A 12,743-nucleotide genomic window follows, 5' to 3' on the forward strand; every position below is an offset into this window, starting at 1 on the left:
AGTGCTGGGCAGCCCCCATGGCCCAGCGGTTTAGCGCCGCCTTCAGCCCAGGGTGTGATCCAGGAGACCTGGGATTGAGTCCCCACGTCAGGTTCCCTGCATGGAGCCTGCTTCTCCCTCTGCCTGTGTCTCTGCCTCTCTCTCTCTCTCTCTCTCTCTCATGGAGCCTGCTTCTCCCTCTGCCTGTGTCTCTGCCTCTCTCTCTCTCTCTCTCTCTCTCTCTCTCTGTGTCTGTCATGAATGAATAAATAAAATTAAAAAAAAAAAAAGAATGTAGTGCTTGGGGCGCGTGGGTGGCTCAGGTGGTTAAGCATTTGACTCATGATTTCAGTTCAGGTTATGATCTCAGGGTTCTGGATTATGCCCCACGTTGGGCATCATGCTTACAGGGGAGTCTGCTAGATGATTCTCTCTCTCTCCCTCTCTCCCTGGCCTGTTCATATGCTCTCCTTCCCTTTCTCAAACAAGTAAGTAAATCTTTAAAAAAGAAGAAAAGAATATAGGGCTCAAAGTGCCTGGGCTGCCAGTTCTGTTAGATAAGTAAATTTAATTCCTTTGTCTCCATTTCCTCAACTGCAAAATGGGCTAATATTAGCACTTAGCCGTAAGGATCAATGATTAGAAGGACACCTGGGTGGCTCAGTGGTTGAGCGTCTGCTTTAACTCAGGGTGTGATCCCGGGGTCCCAGGATCAAGTCCCACATCAGGCTCCTTGCATGGAGCCTGCTTCTCCCTCTGCCTGTGTCTCTGCCTCTTTCTCTGTGTATCTCTCATGAATAAATAAATAAAATCTTAAAAAAAAAAAAAGGGTCAATGATAAGAATCCATGTATATTTATATTCAAGAGGATGGGTTGGTTTATGCTACAGTTAAAACTCCATTTAAAAAACTCAGTGGTTAAAAAAATAAAATAAAATAACTCAGTGGTGGGGTGCCTAGGTGGCTCAGGTTATGACCCCAGGGTTGTGGGATCAAGCTCTGCTCAGCAAGCAGCCTGCTTCTCCCTCTGCCCCTCCTGCCTACTCCTGCTTTCTCTTTCTCTCTGTCTCAAATAAATAAATAAAATCTTAAAACAGACACACACACACACACACACACACAAAAACTCAGTGGTTTAAAGCATAGACTTACTGCTTACACTACACAACCACTTCAGATCCCCTTCAGAAAAAAAAGGAGTGTTTGCCTAGAAGTGCCTCACATCACTTGCACTCAGATTTCAATATTCAAAGCAAGTCACACAGCCATGCACAATTTCAAGGTGAGGGGTAAGTGCTATCCTACCACGAACCCAGAAGAAAAGAAAAATAGAGTATCAGTGTGCAGCCCTAACAACTACCACACTATGAAAGAGCCTAACACCTCACCTGGAGCATAGTAAGTGCTCAATTATTGGCAGCTGCTATTATTATCACAACTGAGGGGTCTGGGAAAAACCTATTCTAATAACCCTAAGTTAAAAAGCTGAACAAGTATGGAGATCTGGGGAAAAAAAAAAAATCATCCATGTTATTTGCAATAACCCAAAGGTAAATTTACAACGAATTTCACAATATATAATGGAGAAATATGCCAAAAAGTTTCTAGGAAGCAAAAAAATAGTAAAGAAGAAGACAACCCTCTCGGGTCTCCTCCCTCTTTGGGAACTTTATACTGTATCGCTCAGTAAACTGCTTTACTGCCCACCTCCAACCTAAAAAACAGTAAGCAAGAGTTACCAAAATAGTACCACAGGCCTTTTACAAAGATATAAAAGGGGGTGGCGGGCACTGAGGTGGGCAATTGACCGGATGAGCCCTGGGTGTTATTCTGTATGTTGGCAAACTGAACACCAATAAAAAATAAATTTATTATTTAAAAAAAAAAGATATAAAAGGGAGGGATATGCCAAAATGTTTCTAGTAAACAAGATATAGTAAACAAGAGTTTCCAAAATAGTACCACACATCTTTATTCATTTAAAACATGTAAAATTCCACTGATATCTTTACTTTGAAAACATTAAAAAAATTATTCAGCCTTTCAGAGATTCATTTCTAATCTCAGAACATAACTTCCCCATATTATCCCTGTAAGTTTTTTTTTTTTTTAAGATTTATTTATTTATTCATGATAGACATAGAGAGAGAGAGGCAGAGAGAAGCAGGCTCCATGCCGGGAGCCCTACATGGGACTCGATCCCTGGACTCCAGGATCGCACCGTAGGCCAAAGGCAGGCGCTAAACCGCCGAGCCACCCAGGGATCCCCTATCCCTGTAAGTTCTTAAGGGAATTCTCCCACAGGGGTTTTCAGGACCTTAACCATCAATCAGGGAAAGAGATCTAGTTAGTAAAATGAGATCTGAATTCTAAGCCTACCTTGGCCATAGATCAGCTCTATGGTCTCACAAAATATTTACATGAGTATAAATCCATTCTATCATCCATAAGATGATGAAATTGGACTAGGTGGCCTACAAAGTCCCTTCCAACACTACTCTTCTTCAATCCTAAAAAGCCAGAAAGAGGCTTTGGTTGAGAAGAATCTAGTTGAGATGCTGAATTATGTAAGCCCTGATAACGCTTAAACTAGAAATAACTGCCACAGCCACAGCTATAATGGTAACAACAAAGCTTAGTTCAAGACTGAACATAGGGAAAGTCAGTACCTAGGGAGAGCCCTGCTGGCATGAAATGCTGCATTAGAGCAGATAAGGATGGACAGAGTAGGACTATTATGTGTAAATAAGGAGACTGGTATTTGGCCATGGCTTATGAAATCAGTCTTTTAGTAACATTTCTTACAACATTCCAGTCCCAGCTCTGGGAACCAGTGACAAAGATGGGAACAAACTTGAAGCAAGGAACCAACAAACATTGTTAAACTTGGGATCTGTCAACTATCAGATCTCAGTACCAACAGACTAGGCTTTTCAATTCCTTAAGACTCCAAATCAGGGGTGCCTGGGTGGCTCAGTCGGTTAAGCGTCCAACTCTTAATTTCAACCGACGTCATGATGTCATGATCTCAGGGTCGTGAGCTGAGCCTGTGTCCAGCTTTGCACTGGGCATGGAGCCTGCTTGAGATCTTGAGATTCTCTTTCACCCTCTCCCTCTGCCCCTTCTCCCCTGCCCCCACCCATATACTCTCTCTCTCCTAAAAAAAATAAATACATAAAAAGACTCCAAAGCAGTAATCCAAATACATACCTAGAGATCAAGAACTTGAAACTCCTTGGACAGATTAAAAAAAAAAAAAAAAAGAGCTGCAAAGCAACATGTTACAAAATAGCTCCTCTCTCCATCAGTGATACTTGTATCATTTTCAGCTAAACAGAAGTCCCTGCCAGACAAGCTACCAGTACATCCTCACTCTCTCTGAGAATATAAGACTGTCCCTACAACAAAATGGGAAACAGTGCTGGTCTCTAATGAACACCAATGGAAGACAATACACTAATTCATGCCATAAACAAAGCCAACCAACACTGCTATATTAATTTTCCTATTCCTGCAGTCCTATCCATGATCTTTAAGGAAGCTACCCATTCTAACTGTATAAACAACATGGGACACCTCTACTGTCTCTCATGCTTCAAGAGTCACTGCCTATATGACTAACAATCTCCTACCTGGAAACCTAAAACCTGGCAAATATATTTAATAAAACTATGGTACAATTAGAAAAGACTCACCATGTCTGGACAACATTTTAAAAGGCTATGATTCTACATGTGCATCGTCACTTACTTTTATAGCCATGTTTCCTTCTACTTGTCAATCACAGAATAATCTTCAATCCTGCAAAGGATATTGATCAATATAGTAGAGCCAAGGCCATCTTTGATTTTTAGGAATTTAAATATGAAGTACAAGTAGATGGGGATGGAGGCAGGGAAGCATATACAATCCTTAATGAGTAAAAGAAATCCTTTTAACAAATCAGTTTTTAAATATATTGGAAGAGGACAGAAGATAAGGCTCAATTTTTCAAGGGAACCTTGCTGAATATTATTAAAAACAAAGATTACCTTTATAAAATGAAAAACCATCCTCTAAGTAAGGTGATAAACCAATAATAATTTACATAGGAAAAATCTCCATTACCCAGTCTAAAGTAATGAGAACTCCCAACAACTAGTGCTCTCTACTGAAAACTGGAAAGCTACAGTATTGCACTTAAAAGCTTAAATCTTTATAGGAAAGACAAAAGCTTCAGAAGTCATACTGCAAGACATCAGGCAGTTAGTCACAGCCATGAAGGGTCACAAGGCCTCACTAAAACAGCTACCTTGCTGTTTGCAAAACCTTTTGTGACATAGATATAAATTTGTTTCCTGACCCTACTATTTTCTTAATATCAACTTTTAGATAAAAATAGGTAAATATAAATGGGCAAATAAGTGCCAACTTGCCAACTTTTATTCTATGATTTGCTCCATCTCATTTAAAACTATAGGATAGTCTTGTCCTATCCTGTATTTTCTAAATGAAGGGGGAAAAACTCCACTCCCCCCACCTCCCCGAAAGGGGGACTCTAGAGGATCTAGACCTGTGGTGTCAAATGCCAATACCACTATGTGACTATTTAAATTTAAATTAACTAATATTAAATAAAATTTAAAATTCTGTTCCTCGGTCATACTAGCCACCTTTGAAGGGTTCAAAAGCCACATGTGTGACTAGTAGGTACTGCACATAGATAAGGCATTTTTCATCATAGCACAGACTTCTATTGGACAATGTTAATCTAGAACAATGTTTCTTAAATTTAAATGTGCACAAAATTTATCAGTATAGCTTGCTAAAACAAAGAATACTGGGTCCCCATCCCAGGTAATTTATTTCAGTCGGTCTGGAATGAGGCCTCAAAATGTGCATTTTAAACAAGCTGCAAGATAATGGTGATTTTACATATCACCTTATGTAGTGCTGCCTATGGTTAAGAACTACTTTTTGAGGATGCCTGACTGGTTCAGTCAACAGAGTGTGACTCTTTTTTTTAAATGTTTTATTTATTTGTTTCTTTTGTTTATTTATTTATTTATTTGAGAGTGAGTGAACGAGCAAGAGAACACAAGTTGGGGGAGAGGGAGAAGCACCCAATCCGGGGGATGGGGGTGGGGGATGTTTCAATCCCAGGACTCCAGGACCATGACTGGAACACAGACCCAGGCGGAAGGTAGATGCTTAATCAACTGAGCCACTCAGGTGCCCCAAGCGTGCAACTCTTGATCTTGGGATTGTAGGTCTGAGCCCCACATTGGGTGTAGAGATTACTTAAATACAAAACAAAACAAAATACCCCACTAGTTTTTGTTTTCTCCCAATCCATCATGGAATAATACTTCTATAAAATACCAGAAAAATGAATTGCCCAGGAAAAAACTTTTTTAAAAACAAAGACTATACATAAACTTACATTTTTTATTATTACTCAACAGACAAATCAATTTTCTAAAAAGTACTGTAAATACATCTACATTCTTCAAGTTCTGTACTTATCTCACCACAGACAGGTAACAAACAATCTGTAGACCTGCACAGATCTGCATACTATGAGCAACCCTGACCTAAAAGGGCTTATTTCACATTTTTACAGTTATCTCTGATTCCGCCACATGGTCAACAAGGATGGTGCCTTGACTTCTTCAAGCTAATCTACAGTTGAATTTAGACTGCTAACTTTACAAGAGCTGTTAGGCCAAAATATACAAATGAACATTAATAAAGTCTTTGTGTTAAATTATACAAAATTTCTTTCAGTAAATAAAACCTATGCTTTATATGTACTAGCTTACCGGACATAATCTTTCAAAGAATTTCTTAGAATACTGATGGTTTCCTTGAACCCAAAGTAAACAGTCCAAGCACGCTTCTTTGCTCATGTACACTTAGGGGAAGGAACAAACCAAACAGAATCCCTTCATGGGACGTCAATGCCCTTAACCAAACTGCCTCAAGCTTATAGTGTTTTCCTCCATTTACATATCAAACCAAAGAAATGGATTTTTCTTCTATTCATCTTCTGGTCTGGCCCAACAAATGAACTTTCCAGGATCTCTCAAGTTTGGCCACTTCCTAGAGACTACTTTTAGAATTTTGTCACTCTAGAATTCTGTTTTACTAATTTGCTTGACTTTTACTTAAGCAAATGATAAAATAAGGCTTTGAGAATTTTAACTTTTGATCCTTTTTCCTATGGTAACAACTGGTTTAATATAACTCTACATATAGGCATATTATCTGTAAAAACAAGCTCACACGCTCAACCAGACATTAAGAAAAATTCCATTTGAAATTGACATTAACAAAAGAGTTTCAAGGTATATACAAAGTCTAGGGAATATAAAAATGAAGGGTTTTTTTTAAATGTTTCTTTTATAATGTTAGGGAAAAACCTTTTCCTCCTAAACATACTGAATGAAGCAGCAACAGAATGAGTAAGTGGTATTCAAAGCAAGAAAATGTCAGGAGCTTTAGCCATGGCCACCCCTCCAGTCCCATCTGCAGAAGCTGCTCTTTTATCAGGCTATAGGAGCAAGGGTGTGGAACAGTTTCCCAAGCATAAAAATAAGGCAGGGGAGAATTCTGGGCATAACCCTTGTCTGGATGCTGCCTGGAGTACTTCACCAAGCCCAGGCTAACTGGTCCAGACTGAGACTACATCACCTCCTAAAGCACAAAAAAGGCCCAACAGGGATCCCTGGGTGGCGCAGCGGTTTAGCGCCTGCCTTTGGCCCAGGGCGCGATCCTGGAGACCCGGGATCGAATCCCACGTCGGGCTCCCAATGCACGGAGCCTGCTTCTCCCTCTGCCTGTGTCTCTGCCTCTCTCTCTCTCTCTGTGTGACTATCATAAATAAATAAAATTAAAAAAAAAAAAAAAAAAAAAGGCCCAACAAATCTGTCTCCAGGAAAAGACTTTGCTCATACAACTTTTTGAAATGACCTAAATCAATAATCTTTTTTTTTTTTTTAAGATTTTATTTATTTATTCATGAGAGACAGAGAGAGAGAGACAGAGACACAGGCAGAGGGAGAAGCAGGCTCCATGCAGGGAGCCCGATGCGGGACTTGATCCCAGGTCTCCAGGATCATGCCCTGGGCTGGAGGTGGCACTAAACCACTGAGCCACCCCGGGATGCCCATCAATAATCTTTAATACTGCTTTTGCATGTGGGTGGGAAGAGATGGTGGGGGAGAAGGGAGGATGGGAAGACATGAGGGGTAGAGGAAAGGAGGATGGGAGTCACAGATCCCTTTGAGAAGCATAAAAGAATGGAGTCACTTCCCATAAAACTTCACACAAAAATTTCATATACTATTTTGGGGAGTTCACAGAACAGCTCCATAAGGGTCCATGAATCTCAGGATAAAAAGCCTCAACCTGAACAGGTAGAAACTAAAGTAAGGCTAAGGTTACCACAGTAGTTAGAACTCCTTTTAACTTGAAGCCTGACCTTTTATATGCAAACAATCTTACAACTAAAAAGTATTTAGATTCCAGGGGTGCCTGGGTGGCTCAGTTGGTTGAGTGACCAACTTTTGATTCCAGCTCAGGGTATGATTTCAGGGTCCTGAGATGGAGATGCTTGGGCTCCTTGCTCAGCAGGACGCCTACTTGTGATTCTCTCCCTCTCAGGCCTCAAGCCCCCCCATGCGTATATAGGCGCTCCCTTGCTCTCTCTTAAATAAATAACTCTTAAAAAAAAAAAAAGTATAGATATTCCAAAAACAAAATACCTTGGTCACATAATGTACAAGAAATTTCAAAATATATTTAAAATTAAAATATATATATATATTTAAAATTTACTGATAAAATAATATATTTGATCCATAAAATTAGATTAATGAATACTCCCTATAACAATCTTTAATTAATAAAGGAGAAAAATAAAACTTTCCCTTTACTTACTTAGAAAATTCAAACCCAACTTACATTTCATGTCCTAAAGTTATCTTAAAATTCTGCTTCCTAGTCTTTCTGAAATTTTCAAATACTGTCTTAGTACCTAACTTCTTCTGAAACAGCTAGTGGATAAAAGCATCATAGAAATCTATTGAAAAAAAAAAAAGAAATCTATTGAAATATCAGGTTTTCTCCCCTGCTAAAAAATTTTAAGTCCTCCATGATGACTATAAAGGAAAAAGGTTCATCAACTTAAAAAATGATTTCTCAAAATAGGAACTATTAATGTCATATACATTATCAAAGATTCTAAAGGTCTCAATGATGGCAAACAGACAAAAAGAATAAGCGTAGGAGGACGTAAAGAATCACTATTACAAACTCTAAAAATCAAAGCATATAGGTACTACAAGCAAAAAGAAAACATTTTTCTCTGGATTTTATGCAAATAATTTAGTTCAGAAATGGGAACAGGGATGGATATTTTAAAATAACTCCATTTTACTACCTTCAGGACTTTTATGGAAGTAACAGAATTTCTCAAGAGGGTATCAACGCCTCCACAAAATGAACTAAAGAAAAGAACATTTTGGCAAGGAAAAAGTGACTGCATTCTCCCTCTGCATTTCATGTTTATTAGTACCAGGCTAGGCTGAACTCTTAAGTGCCCTAACAAGGACCTCTCCTACACTGTGGAGACAAGGGGGGTTAGGGGTGCCCTTACTGTATTCTAATTTGCCTCTTCAGTGACAAATTCTGGAAATGAAGAAGTAAAAATAGACAAATGTGTAGAACAACTTATGTTAGTTAACTTAGCCCCATACCACTAAAACATGACTGCATACTCCAGTTTTTTTAAAGAAATCTTTGGAAGGTTGTTGGTGAAAGAATATATGTCCTTTAAATCCAGATGATCTAGGTTCAAATTCTGACTCCAACTTTTACTAGCTTGATGTCCTTAAATAAACTACTTCACCTCTCTGAGCTTCGATCCAATCTCATAAGAATGACCATGAAAATGGGATACTTTTTTTTCATCCCTGCAGCCCCAGGGCCCAGCTGAGTGCTGGACACACACCAGGTATTCATTCAGTGCTAGTTCTTTTTGCTTATCTCACAAGCATGTCACATTCTACTGAAGGAAAAAAAAAAAACCAGACCTGTTCTCTAGGAAACAGATATCTAAGCCCTAGCTATTATTTTATGTATTTCAAAGAGTTTTCAATATAATAACCTGGAACAGGAGAATGCAGGCAGTCCCATGGAATTCACTGCAGCTTTTCACCTGAATTAAACTAAAGCTTTGTAGGAATAATGGAAGTATAAAGTGAACCACCAAATCTTTATTAAAAATAAAACTACTTCTAACCTTGCTGTACTGGGTGGGGGACAAAGGGGATGGACTAGAGTAAGAACACAGTCTCCTCAGCTGATTTAGATACAGTCATTGTCACAATATTTTTGCAAGAGAATCCTTGAATCCCCAAACCTGTTCAGAAGGATTCAGAATATGTTTGACTCCTTTTGGCCACTACCAAGACAAAAAAGTCTTTCCGTGAAAATGGAAAAACATAGGCCCCTTACAGTGAGAATCAAGCCTGAGAGTATGGAGCCCTTTTTCCTCACGGTTTAACACAGGAAGACATAACCACAACCTCTACTTGGGGCAAAGCCGTGCTTCCAAGAAAACCAAAAGACTTGTTTCAAACTTCTATAAATCAAAGAGATCTCTAAGACACAGTGGCCCAAGGTCTCTTGTTTCTGGTAAGTTTTCTGTAACATAATGGCAAAAATCACCAATGATATCTGGTTTCTATAGAGGTATGATTCTGCTTGAGATCTTCTTTGGTATTTTGAAACAGTTATAAGAAAAGTAAACCAATAAATATAAGAAACTAACTGCCAAAGGATCTTCCAGAAATACAGTGTTACTTGTGGCTCTCCCATTTCACTCCAAACTGGTCTTTCAACTTCTTGTGTGGTTGGCACGAATATAGTGATGAGTTCAGGGAACTTCTAACTATATCAATAAATTATAAAATAATTTTAATGATAGGGAATATTAAAAGTTGTGGCAAAAGACATCACACTGAATGACTGCATGCTGTAACAACAGAAAAGCTAAATGTAAAAAGCAAAGAAATAACTGCAGTGTAAAAGATGTGACTCCAGGCAGACTGTAATATCACTAAGAGACATAATTAATTTCACAACACATCTAGAATTATTTCGCCCATGGCCAGACTACAGCAAAAGAACAGTATCCTAGTCTGGTTACTATAAAGGAGATCCCAAAGTTAGCAAAAAGGGGGGGAAAAATGTAAAGGTTAGTTCTTAGTAGTAGTCGGTGAATGAAGATAAAAGTCTAAATAATCCATCTCAATTCATCTAAGAGATCTGTCCTGGGACAGAAAGAAGTCCAAAATTAATCATTTACCACTCCCCATTTTCCCAGGCCTTTGGTTACAGTCACGCATTGCTTATATGAAACCACCTGTTCTGGTTGGCATAAACCATGTTACTTGAAGATTCATGTCTAATCGTTTTTTCATACATAGACCTCAAACCTTCTTTGTACCGCCAGAGAGCCACGAAGTTCACAGAAACTATTCGCCTGAGGTTGCCAATCTTATCTGCCAATTTGGCGGATCCACAAACTACTGTATAGTGCACAGTGGCTACAGACCTCCAGTAGGAAAGGCAGCTCACAATCACCCTTGGGAACACAGTACTGGGGTCCCTACCAGCACTTTTGTAAAGTACCACAAGCCTATCCTCATCAAATTATGTCAAAACTTGGGGATTAACAGGACTGCATTCCGATAGGCCATCTGAGAAACAGTAACTTGAATCTCAGACACTACTGCAGACGCTCTTAAAAATCATAAAAATATTAATATGTGTATCTTCTCTGTTCGTGGATCTGTGACACCAGAAACGAGCAGGTTTGGGAGGGTTGGGGAATAAGGTATATACGACAGCTCCAGAGATGCCCGGAGAAGCCAAGGATTCACTAGAAACCTTGGCCAGATTACTAGTGGTCCATAAAACCCTAATTTGGAGAACACGGGCCTACAAGTCGAAAATTGAATTATATTGCCTTATTAGATCCCACACTACCGGAAACACACACACACACACACACACACACACAACCACATCACATCAGTCCTAACTGGAACTAGGAAGACTTTATGTACACAAATATGAGTGCTTGCTTATGTATTTTTAATTGGATCAAATAAAAACTGAAGCTGCAAACAAACTCAAATTTCAATCATCTCACGAGCGAGGGGGATTTCCTAAGAGCGTCGTTTTAAAGACCGAGTAGCTGCCAACCCCTCTGCACATCTGAGAAGAACGTCCCCGGAAATTTGGGAGTAAAAGACTCCGTTACTTCTCAACGGGGAAGGAAATAAATACCCTAGAGGGGACAGAGGATTCCTTCTTTTTTTTTTTTTTCTTTTTTTTTTTTTTTTTAAGAATTAAAAAAAAGAAAGAAAGAAAGAAAGAAAGCCCAAGCATGCAATGTTAATAAATGCACAAAACTTGGCTGCGGGGTTGCTGGACACCCCGTAGGGCTCCGAGTCTCGGGGCGAGTGCGCGCTAGTGCGTAAGAAGGGGGCGGAGGGGGAGCGCGCTGCGAGGACGCGCCGGGGCCCCGGCCCCCGCCCCCGCCCCCGCCCCCGCCCGGAGCAGCGGCCTGGCACCAGCCCACCCCCCCACCCCCTCCACCCCTGCAAACAGACGCAGGACGCCGAGGGAGCAACTTCTCCGCGGGGGCGGCGGCGCAGCAGCGGTCGCCCCCGCCGCGCCCCCGGGGGTCCCCCTCGGCCCGCCCCGGGGGGGCGGGGGCGGGGAGGGGCGGGGAGGGGGAGGGGGAGGGGGAGGCCCTCCGCACGCCCCGCCCCTGCCCGCCGGGCCCCGGGCCGGGGGCTGCCCGGACCCCCGCCCCTCCGCGCGGCCCGCAGCGGCGCACTCCCAAGGACGGCCTCCCGGCCCGAGCGCGGCCTGAGCGCGAGCGGGCTCGGGGCGCGGCGGAGGCCGGCTGCTCGTCCCAGGCCTCAGGCCGCCGCCTGCCCTCCGCCAGGCCGCCCGCCGCCGGCCCCGCTCGGACCCCGGCCGGGCCTCGGCGCCGCCGCAGCCGCCCCGCATCCCGGCTCCATTCATAGGGGCACCCCGGCCCGGGCCGGCGGGGCGGGGCCGCGGGCCCGCGGGCGAGGCCGGCCAGCGGAGGCCGGGGAGGAAAATAAAAAGTTAAGAGAAGAACTTACCTAAAATGGCTCCTGCAGCAGCCAAAATACAAACAGCTATTATTTGGTGAAGTTTAGCTCAGACACCCTGCAAGGACACCCTAACCCAGCTCGGGCCCGCCTCCCCTGCCGCGCCATTGGGCTTCGCCAGCCCAAAACACACGCTCATTGGCCACCCCGGCCGCCGCTCAGGCGGAAGCCCATTTCAAGCTTGCTTGCAGGGGCGAGTGATGGGCTCGCTCCATTGTGCTCGTATTTGCATGGATGTGATCGCGGCGCTGATTGGCCGGCGCCGGGGCCGCCCCGCCCCCTGCCTCGCGCCCCCAGCCTCCGAGACGCCGCGGCGCGCGGCCCCGCCCCCCGGGACCGAGCGGCGGGGCCACGGGGGCGGGGCGGGGCCGGGGTCCTGCGGGCCGAGGGGGCGGGGCGGGGTCCTGCACGCCGCAGACCGCAGGCAGGGGGCGGGGACCCGGGGCGCGCGCGGGCGTGCGGGGGGCTCAGCCCGCAGGTGGAGGGAGGTCTCGCAGGTGGCGGGCTAGCGGGCCGGAGGACCCGGGGCCGGCGTCTCCCGGGGCGCGAGAGGATGTGCCCGGGGTC

The 12,743-nt window shown here is 43.0% G+C and overlaps 1 protein-coding gene across 6 annotated transcripts in view; it reads right to left on the reverse strand.

Moving 5' to 3' along the window:
- Window positions 1–12,274, reverse strand: part of CHD6 (chromodomain helicase DNA binding protein 6) — a 203,842-nt gene extending 191,568 nt beyond the window's left edge. For 2 of the 6 annotated variants that reach the window (XM_038572337.1, XM_038572333.1), the window contains exon 1: window positions 12,168–12,270. The gene's annotated coding sequence lies outside the window, so the exon portion shown is untranslated. Of the gene's footprint in view, window positions 1–3,729; window positions 3,781–12,167 lie in introns of those variants that run through there. The other 4 variants (XM_038572334.1, XM_038572336.1, XM_038572335.1 and 1 more) reach the window with 4 other exon arrangements.
- Between the last annotated feature and the right edge of the window lie 469 nt (window positions 12,275–12,743).

The sequence above is a fragment of the Canis lupus genome, chromosome 24, assembly GCF_011100685.1.
Source record: "Canis lupus familiaris isolate Mischka breed German Shepherd chromosome 24, alternate assembly UU_Cfam_GSD_1.0, whole genome shotgun sequence".
Taxonomy (NCBI): Eukaryota; Metazoa; Chordata; class Mammalia; order Carnivora; family Canidae; genus Canis; species Canis lupus.